The sequence below is a fragment of the Rhinopithecus roxellana genome, chromosome 1, assembly GCF_007565055.1.
Source record: "Rhinopithecus roxellana isolate Shanxi Qingling chromosome 1, ASM756505v1, whole genome shotgun sequence".
Taxonomy (NCBI): domain Eukaryota; kingdom Metazoa; phylum Chordata; class Mammalia; order Primates; family Cercopithecidae; genus Rhinopithecus; species Rhinopithecus roxellana.
Window position 1 is genome coordinate 68,007,610 of NC_044549.1, and position 11,313 is coordinate 68,018,922.

Consider the following 11,313-nt stretch of genomic DNA (forward strand, 5'->3'; position numbering starts at 1 on the left):
TGTATCACATTTATGTATTTACAAGCTTAACCTTTAGAAAAGCCAGTCTCATTGTGCTGCCTCAATAATCATTCTATTCAAAACATAATCTTACTTGTAAAAATAATTAAAATTAATTCACTTCTCTACTCAGTATCCTGAAGAAATGTCAAAAGGAAAATTATATTTCTAAAGCATACAGAATTAAAAAAAATCTTTCGTCTCAATCTTTGCATACAGGGTTGATAATATCAAATAAATAGTTGGGTCAAAAGTCAAGTTGGACACTCGAGGTTGCTAAAGATGGTAAGAATATAGTCGAAATGATTGACAATGGGGCTACACAATAGGAAGATGGTTGACGGGAAGAATACAATGAGTTTGTACTGTTTGAAGACCAGACACTGTACTGTCACTTACAGCCAAGGCTTTCTGCATGCGAATGACAGAAACTTAGTTCAAACTGACTTGGCTCTCTTATGTAAAGTCTAGGGACAGTCTTTAGGCTTGGCTGAATCTAGATGCTCAAACAATGTTATCGAAAATATGTGCAGGCTTCATTCTCAGGAAGCCTTTAGTCCTGGTCATAGCCACTACAACCCAAGGCCTACATTCAACCATCTTAACAATCCCAGTAGGAAGAAATCCTCTTTCCCAAAAGTTTCAGCAGAATTTGCAGGATTGATTCTTATTCCCCAAACTTGGGACACCGAAACTAAGACTCTGATTGGCTAAGGTTGGATCACAGGAGTATCCAAGGAAGTGGGGATTTGATCAGCCCCATCTGAACTGCAGGACTGAGAGTAAAAGAGGAGTCTCACACACAGAAACTATGGGGCTGTCACCAGAAGAAGGGAGAGATGCAGGCTGGTCACGTGAAACACAAATATACTGAAGATGGATATTCTGTTTTACAAAGATTTTCCTGCTGAAATGCCAAATGGAGCCCATAAAATAAGAAGAGACATCATCAACTATCCACAGAAAGTTTTCATATCTCAAATTTTCAGAAATTCAGTTTCCCTTCAGTTACATTTTCATATTGAGTATGAATTATACCTTTTGAAACCTTAGTTGCCCTGCTCTATTGACTAAAAAGAGCAAATAACTCATTTGAAATAGTCTTTCTCTCCGTCCTTCTGTACTCTGCTTCTCTATATGCATATAGATCATATATATGATGCATTTCAGTTCTTCTCAGAGTGCCCATTAAGAACAGTGAGTATATATGGTAGCACTTGAAAGAGCTCAGTAAATTTATTGAAATTTTCACTTGGTCTAATTCGCTTTCCATCACTTGCTTCCTCAGTGCTCTTCCAAGAATGAATGTGTGTGTACACAGAATCTTTGCATGTGTAAACATTTCCCCCAGATATCTGTTATGTGTGGAAACAGCTTTACATTTGTATGCATGTCTTCCTCTCCTGATCTCTTCCTTCATTTATTTCCAAACACACTCTTTACCTAGACTCTGCTCTGCAAGCTTACAGATATTCTTGAATCATTGTCACATGTAAATGGGCTCCAATTCTGCTCTGCTTCCTCATAAGCTCACCTTTTTTTTTCTTATTCCCACACCATCAAACTTCTTTAGAGATAGTCTGCCCTCAGTGTATTTGTTACCTCTGACTTCACTTATTTAAAAAAATCAACGTTATGGTCTGGCTTTGGGGCACACTTATTCTATTGAGGATTCAGTCTTATTAACACTGATTGCAAATAACCTAAGTATGGAACAACAGTTATAACAACAACTGACATCGGTAAAACACAGGTGCAAGGCACAATGCTAATTTTTTACAAGGATTAGCTCAATATCTCATTTAATTTTCACAACAGCCCTAAGAGGTAGGCTCTATTTTTAATCTCCACAAAAAAAAATATATATATATATATATATATATATATATACACACACACACACACAGAAGTTTGAAGTGAATAACCCAAGAGTAGCATAACCAGGTTCAATCTTAAGTCTTTTTATCCAGATTATTCACTGCCTATGTTTTTTCCCTGATTCTCTCTTAGTATCCTCCTTCCAACCAACTCTCTGGTTCTATCCTCCTACAGAAGATGAAATCTTGAAAATTATCGGTGATAACAAATAACCAAGTACAGTGCTTACTCTCCATCCTGACCTGCCTACTTTTGTGATAACAACAAAATTTCGTATCTATTAGGGGAGGCTAATAACCTCTATTATGTGTTACCTCCCATTAAGACCACAATGCTTGGAGTGTAGGGACAAGTTCTTCTGTATGTCCAGCCACACCCACACTGTCTTGCATGTAATAGAGTCTCAATGAATGTTCACCACAGGAATAAAGTGAATAAAGACTTTTTATAGTGTGTCATATAGCATGGTAGATTCTCAATACCTGAGGGTTGAATATTTGTAAAGACTTCCCAGTCTTAGCATTAATTCTTCTGTCTCAACACTAATTTTAGATTCACTCAACAGACACAGGTGTGTAATGAGTGTATCAATGTACATTTTACATAGGAAGCAACTTATATACCTTTTAAAAGATAATGTAAACTTTATGGTATCCTTCTGCCAGTATTCTACTGTGATTAAAACAGCATTTGGGGAAATCCAATAAGGAAAATTATGTAAGATTAAATGAGAGGGAAAAATCCAGCAACTACTATACTTTAAAAATGACACTTGGTTCACAATCTCTTGGGTAACTAATATCAGAAAGATTTGGAGTATGCTATAAGACTTAAAGTAATTTTGTTCGTGTCAGAGATGTGACTTATTCTCAAGATTTACCTGGTGTATCATTCACTCTTACTCACTGATTTACTGTATAAGGTTATCAGTTACACTTAGGAGCTTGATCTTGCTTTCTACTTAAAACACGCTGCAAGTCTTAACACTCAGAGGAAAGCACTCTGCAATCTGCTGCCACATTTTCCATTAATCCAAAGTTACCTTGATCTTGCTCAGATTCATAAGTCAAATGGAAGCCAAGAACAGAAGAAGAAGGAAAGAAATCAGAAACAGTTTCACATTGAGCTAACTTCTAAAATGATTCGTGCTTTTTTTTTTTTTTTTTTTTTTTTTTTTTGAGTGTTGAAGTTCTTATAGCACAGTCCTATTCCTTTCTACTCAGACCAAGGCCTTTTTGAGCTCTAACGTTCTTGACAACCACTGGTTCTATTTTCATGGTATCACGTTATATGCCCCATTATGACACACATACCTGCTGTAATAAAAGTATTAAAATTCACATTTGCTGCAGATTAGAATTGTTAAAGCACAAAGAAGAAGAACTCTGTGTTGCAAAACTATCGCTGAATCTCAAGGATGTATTATTATTCATGATTAACGGATTTGCATGCAGTTTAATCAAAGTGTATGTCTTTACCCTAAATGTGGCAAGTCCATTTTGGGGAGAGCTCTCATCATTGAGGTAAAAATAAGAGAAACCACTTTAGGCATGCACTGCTGAATAAGCAAGCACTTGTTTATAAATTATTCTTTAACAATTTCTACTTCTGGTTCTCACACTCACCTTCTACATTAGCAATATGACCCATTTACTAATCATCGACAGATGTGTAGCCAGTGTGCGTTTATTTGTCACTGTAATGGATCATCTAGTTTCTAAAACGCTATGACTGGAGCAAAGTATTCATATTCTCTTCATTAAGGGATTGCATAGGCACTGTACTTGTAAATTTCAAGCTCAGCCATTCTAGAAAAGATAAAAGTATTTTCTATCCAGCTAACTTAAATTATTGTTTGTCATAACATTGCTGTGGTGCTTTGGTGTTCTCAATTATAGATGACACAGGATATGGGTGTACCAAGTTGGCACCAGTTTTACGGATGTGTCACTTAGAAATCTCGAAGAGCATGTGTCCATGTCGCTCAATCCACCAGTAAAATATTGATCACACTGCAGTATATGCACAATGTAAAGATCCCCCTATCTCCAGATGGAATGGACTTTTCGGGGGGGACGAAATATAAAAAGAAACTCAGTAACAACAATAGGCAACAGTTTGCTAGCCAGTGATAGGGAAAGTAAGCACTGTTGGATTTCATAGGAAAAAGAGCCAGTATTGCATATGGGACAACAATAAATGAGTACCAAGTTTGAAGTGCAGGTCAGTCCATGATTAATTAAAAAGAATAGAATAGTGTAGGCACAGAAAACAGTATGAATAAAGGAAAGAGATGAAAATAATTCTGATACCTAATTTTCATTGAATATTGACTCTGTGCCAAGCACAGTACTAAGTGCTTTATGCATAAACTCATTCAGGATAAAACTAGAAATGAAGTGGGAAAAGCTTTAAACAGTAAATAACATGGCCCAGGTTTCGTTCCTGGTTCTGCCACCATGTTATCACACTAATATCTTTCCTTTTATAGGACTCAGTTTTATCATTTGACAAGTAACTGGTATGTCATGGGAAGTCTTAAAGTTTCATCCTACTTCAAATTCTGTATGAAAATGTCAACATAGGAAAAATGATTTAATATCAGAATGAAAATGGGTGGAAAATGATTGTTAGGCATTGAGGCTTTAGCACAAAGATACTAGGGCTGGGCATGTTGGCTCATGCCTGTGATCTCAACATATTTGGAGGCTGAGGTTGGAGGATCACTTGAGTCCAGGAGTTTGAGACCAGCCTGGGCAACGTAGTGAGACCCCATCTCTACAACAACAACAAAATTTTTTAAATTAGCTGGGTGTGGTTAATGCCTCTCCAGTTGCATGCCTGTAGTCCTAGCTACTAGTGAGGCTGATGTGAGAGGATCACTTGAGCCTGGGAGGTCAAGGCTGCAGTGAGCCATGATCATGCCACTGTACTCCAGCTTGGGTAACAGAGTGAGACCCTGTCTCAAAAAATAAATAAAAATACAAGGATCATTCAATTGTCGAATGCTATGTTCAAGGAATTTTGCCAGGTCACTTCATTTTTTATACATGTGAATTTTGTAAAATCTGAGGTCCTGACAAACACTTATATGTGACTTTACATAAGAGTGACCCATTCATTTGCTTATAAAAAACAGGCGGGTAATGTGCTATAGTTTGGATACAGTTCGCTCAGCCCTGCCAAGTGTCATGTTGAAATTTAATTCCCAGTGCTGCAGCAGGGGTCTAATGGGAGGCATTTGGGTCATGGGGATGGATTCCTTATAAATGACTTGGTACTGTCTTCACAGTGATGGTAAATTCTCACTCTATTAATCCCCAAAAGAACTGATCATTTAAAAAGGGCCTAGCATCTTCTTTCCCTCTCTTTTGTTTCTTCTCTGGCCATGTGATCTCTACATGCCATCTCCCCTTTGCCTTCTGCCATGGGTAGAAGCTTCCTGAAGCAGAAACTGGCACCACACTTCTTGTACAGTGTGCAGAACCAAGAGCCAAATAAACCTCTTTTCTTTATAAATCACCTAGCCTCGGAGATTCCTTTATAGCAACATAAATGTACTAACACACAATGTAAATGAATACACAAAATTGCATAGTGATTGGCAATCTGGAGAGCACATGTTCTATCTAAACAAGGAGGTCACTATCAGTTCCTCCCAATTGTTAGTTCTGTGGGTATGATGCTGTATTCTCTTTTTTGCAATAATTAAGAGAGGATTCAGAAGATGGAAACAATAATTATAATTAAGCTGTTCATATATTCTATCTTCCATTGAATGGTACTTTTCATACACTGTCATATAACGCTATTTTTGTTTTCTTTTTGGAGACACACTTTTGCTTTGTCGCCCAGGTTGGAGTGCAGTGATGCGATCTTGGCTCACTGCAACCTCCACCTCCCAGGTTCAAGCGATTCTCATGTCTCAGCATCCTGAGTAGTTGGGACTACAGGTGTGTACCACCACATACTACCACTCCTGGCTAATTTTTGTATTTTTAATAGAGATGGGGTTTCACCATGTTGGCCAGGCTGGTCTCGAACTCTTGACTTCAGGTGATCCACGGGCTCAGCCTCCAGAAGTGCTGGCATTACAGGGGTGAGCCAACATGCCTGGCCTAATTTGGTGTGTGTGTTTTTAATAGAAACAGGGTTTCGCCATGCTGGCCAGGCTGGTCTCGAACTCCTGACCTCAGGTGATCCACCTGCCTTGACCTCCCAAAGTCCTGGGATTACAGGCATGAGCCAACATGTCCAGCCATTCTCATGTAACTCTTAATGCTGGGGATACATCTTTTGTTCCCATTTCAGGTAAGAGGGATTTGGAACTCAGGGAAGTTAAACTTCTCTGAGCATTCAAATTTCTTACTAACACTGAGAAAGGAAGAAGGTGATGTCAAGTTTCAAACTCACAACAATTGGCTATAAAGCCCTCATTTTCCCAGTATCCAATGTGGCCTAGTGAGACAAGAAAGTAGTGAACAGACTAAAGGAAGTATAGTAAGTTTGATCATATTTCTCTTCTGGAATTAAAGTCTTGAATAAAACCTGACAGTCTCAATTCACACCACAGAAAATGAAATGGAAATAATATTAAAAATATATCACATTAAAGTGAGAGGTGGCCATGGAAATGAAAAAAAAAAAACACAGTTCTGGGCTCCCACAGGTGAGACAACAGACAACTCTGGGTATTATGTCATTCAACCTATCATCAAGATCTACCTGGTCTACCTCGAGTTGCTTTTTCTACTTCGGTGCAATCACTTATCTGCTCTTGCCTCAGTGTTGTTCAGTATGGTTCATGCATTTCTATCTGAAACATTTGGTTTTATCAAACAGAGGCTTGGTTTCAAGGATACTGTTTTGCTAGTGTTTAGTACTGGCTTCTCTGAATTATAATTGCATATTCCTTAACTTTGTTTTATTTATCTGCCTTTCTGACTCACTGCCCATGCCAGTCCCTGGTCACAGCAAACCCTCACACCATGCCAGGGCCCCTGCTCTATCTTGTCCATGACCTCTGTATGACAACTTCTATATAATAGCTAGGTAGTCCAATAAGAATTCCAATTGCAGGAGGCTTCCCAAGTCTGTAGCTTCTATCAGTCTTTGATATGATAAACATTTTTATTTTCAAGACACATTAGGGAGCAGTCTCCAAAGGGTATATGAAGTTAATTCATCATTAAAATACTGAACTTTTTTTCCATCCTCAGTATAGTTAAGAGCTTTACAGAATCCAACCAGTCCACCTGTTAAATATCTTCAGCAGTCTGCTGCTGGGAGCTGATTTTCCAGACTGTAACAACTTCACAATTTGAGCAACTTTAATCAAGATTCTTACCTTGGCAGATGCCAGCTTTTTGCTTCAATTTCATACCAGGCTCTTCTGACACTTTGTTGAAAATTTTGTCCTTTATTTGATCCCCAATGATTTCTTGCTTCCTGAGTTCCTCTAGATTAATATGTAACAGCTGTTTATGTATCATGTGAAATTCTTATATAATTAAGACTTTAACCCTCTACAACATTTATTTTCAAACCTAGACTGTGTTAACTTATTCTGCAGTTTGGAGAAAGTTTCTTCCGTGTCATTTCTTATGCATACTCTAAAATAAAGAGCTACTTAATGGACAATGATATCCCACAGCCCATAAATATTAATATAAATGCCATTAGTTAGAGTGGAATGCACTCATTTGTGAATGTTTTTAAATAATATAAATGCTAATTTATTTTTGCATTACAGGGTATATTCTTAGCATTTGGACTCATTTTTGTTTAATTGCTATCAACTCTTCTCACATAAATAAATGAATAAATGAAACTCAAATTCTAGCCCCCAGTGACACAAGAGAAACTGACTTCTGGCGCCTTTTTAAACCTTTTCACTGATTACTACACTCGCAATCATCCAATTAATGAGAAGAACCCTTTTGGCCGACACAATGTGGTTTTGATGTAGAATCGTAAACACAATGCATGAAGCTTCTTTGTTCCAGAAAATATCTCATTAGATATAATTAAGATACACAAAAAGGAGGTACTCAAATTCTATAGCTTATTGCCAATCTAGTATCTCAGCCATTCACAAACAATTCTCAGTCATTTTAATGCAACTGGGATTATATCGGAATTAGTAGTTTGGAGTTGATACACTCTTTCCCATTGAAAGCTTCCAAGGTGAAAGTCAAATAAAAAGAAATAAAAAGTATTAAATATAACAACTTTAGAAAATATTGTTTGGAAAGAGTAGTTTAATATTTGGCAAAGAAAATGTAATAGTCGTTTTGTGAGGTCTGGTGGTTAACGTAAAAACACATAAGAAAGTTTACAGCATTAAGAAGCATGGATTTTGGTTCAGGATTCAGTGTGGCTATAGCACAAGAAAATTTTAGATCTTGTGGGCTGCCTCTCAAACACAATAACAGACATTATTTTTAAAGATACTACCTAAGTCATTCATGTATTAAAAACTCAATTAAGAAAAGTTTGTTGCCAAGCATGAGTTAGCAGTTTTGAGGATATGATAAGGTTTTGAGATACAGTTCTTAACTTTGGATCTTCAGGGATTTAACAAGTTTCTTTGTGGAGCCCCTCTATGATTCCTCATTTATTTCAGTACTCTCTCTCTGGCTACAAATGCATAGAGTAAAAACTTATGGAGAGTCTACCCACAACAACTATTGCTATTTGTCATGACTCATGAACTGACACAAGATCACAAGAAACCCCATAAAAACAAATACATGAGTGTCTCAACTGTTTGTATCTGAAATATCTATGCATTATGGAGTATGGACTATGTATCATATGCTGCACTATGCACTGCTTCTTAAGTTAGCCCACGTAGCTGATCTCTTATTAGGACTATTTCTTGTTTTTCACAGGTGTGGAAACTTGGTCTCAGAGAGATGATACAGCTTGCCCCAGGAGCAGCTAACAAATAAAGAGACGTTTTGAAGCTAAGCTGTTTGTCCCTAGAGCTTAAGCTCCTAATGCTATTCCATTGGAACTGTGGGTATTAGTATAAGTTAACAGATTCATTTGAATCAGATGGCTAAAGTAAATTAATGACTAACTGCTCTGCTCAAAGTAGAGAAATAAGCTCAATAAATTCTATCTATCCTTACATTTTTAAAGATTTCACCAAAAGAAAACAGCTTCCAAGCCTAACCTCAGGTGAGATGCAAAGCCAAAGTTTTTTCTCTTTTTTAAAATCTTTATCTGTTTTAGTCAAAGACACCAGATTTTTACAGAGTAGTTGTTAAAGAATATTTAGCGCCCACCAACTATTCCATACACCTCCCTACATTTCCAGCCTTCCTTGCCTGTATGCTGGAAACATGGATGTAGCTTTGCCAATGGATACTGACAGAAAATAAATGTTTCATGTCTGGGCTGGGACTGTGCGTTCCTCTTTTTCTAGTGGTATCGTTACAATCCATTTCAGATGGCAGAGCTGTAAGATATAGAAGTGCTGCCCCCATATGCACTGAAATTAGAGTTTAAGTAAAACTCTGATTGTATTAAGTGACTAAGATTTGGGAATCACTGTTACTGCATTGTAGTCTAACCTTATCTGACTGACTAAAGTTTGTCAGTGAGTTAAAAATGCAGCTATGTATCCATCCATGCATGTCTTTCTGGTCACCTTGGAGACCCCCTTCCTTGGAAGGCAGAAAGTGTTTTGTGTGCTAACCATTAGCAGGATGCCCAATACCAGCCCTCATCCAGAGCAAACTAACAGCCTGAACAACCCTCTATGAGCACAGAACATAGAAAATGGACATGATGATGCGTGCCTAATTAGAAACTGGACTCATTGTCACTGGTAGCCTTCACCCTGTGGATGAGCAGAAGTCACTCTACTCACCTATAATGAAAGGGGCGTGTAAGTTTTCCATGGTAGTCACCATTGTCCCTGTGTGTTGAAGCAAGTCATAAAAAACTGCAGGGCTCTTTGGCAGAATTCCAGGAAAACCACAGACATTTGTTCAGACTCTTTGGCAAGAATGAGTGTATATCAAAATGTTGCCATTACACAAAAGATCAAATGAAAGGCAAGGTAATGTTGCCATCTTTTTTCTTCTTTTTAGGAAAATATGTCTCCTTTTAAATACATGATATTCTAAATATTACTACTTTCCCTGTTCTGGAATAAAGTTAGTACTTAAATAAAATTCTGTACTATCTAATCTCCTGAGATGCACTACATCAGAATCAAATGTGTAGATATTTAAGGAAGAAAGTTTAAAGTAGATCTCCTGGGTTTTGTTATAATCTGGGAATTTATTAGAGTAATCTGAGAAAGCTGACCCCCCTCCCCTTGTCTTTAAAGACCCAAAATCATGTCTCACAGTTAAAAAAAAAAAAAATTTAAATTAAGTGTCTCAATTCGTAAGATTTCTAAACATCTCAGATGCTCGGGCTACAAGTAAATTTTCCCTCATACAAATACACAAACTTAAAGGAAATATAAAATGCCAAATAACAATAGTATCAGCCACTATGAGATCCTCTTTTCTGAGAATTTGTCATTATGCCTTTCAAATTATCTCCAAATCCCACCTGCTTTTAGATCCTCAAAAGCTGGCTTTCTGTTTTGCTACGATTGCTCAATATAAAATAAACAGATGGGGCTGAAAAAAATCCAGAAATACAAATGGGGTAGAAACTGCCTCGGGCTTTTGAGCAGCATCAAAGTAAGTTGTATTTTTTATTTTTCCTGTTTGACAAACAAATCTCTTGGAACACAAACCTCGATATGATTTTACTCTAAATCACCATCAAATATGTTTGCTTTTGTTTTGTTTCTCTTGAAATTCACAGCTAATTTTAGGATTTATTCTTTTAATTGTGATGAGTGAATGATCAATGACTGGTATTTGAAAAATATATTAAACTGGGGGAAACATCTTTGTAAGACATCAGTATATATGGATTCCTTTATTTCACCAGTGAAGAATTTCAGGGGCACTAATCTCATTAATTAAATTGCTTTCAAATAAAGGCCATGTCCATTGACAGTTGACAAAGATAAAATATGTCCAGGATGGATTTCAGTTTTCATGCATATTGCTGCCGTTTATGTGTGGATGTCCACATATAGGGATCTAAGTTAAACATATAATTTTTTTTTGTTTGTTTGTAGAACTTTGTCAAATAACTTCAAGTATAAGACCTTGAGGGGAAATGGAGGGGCCGAGATGCTAAACACTACAGCCCCAAAGGGGTGCAGGGTGCAGTTGTACAGGTTGTATCCTGAACGAGGCGCCAGCCCAAGACTGTAAATAGGGACTTAAATCCAAGCTGAGTTCAGCTCCCCAATCCAAAACTCAGGTTGGTGAGTGCTACGTCGGTCTGCACTAGGAAGTTTTCAAGTTAGTCCCACCCCTGTTGGGATTCAGGTGGGTCACGCAAAGAAAGCAT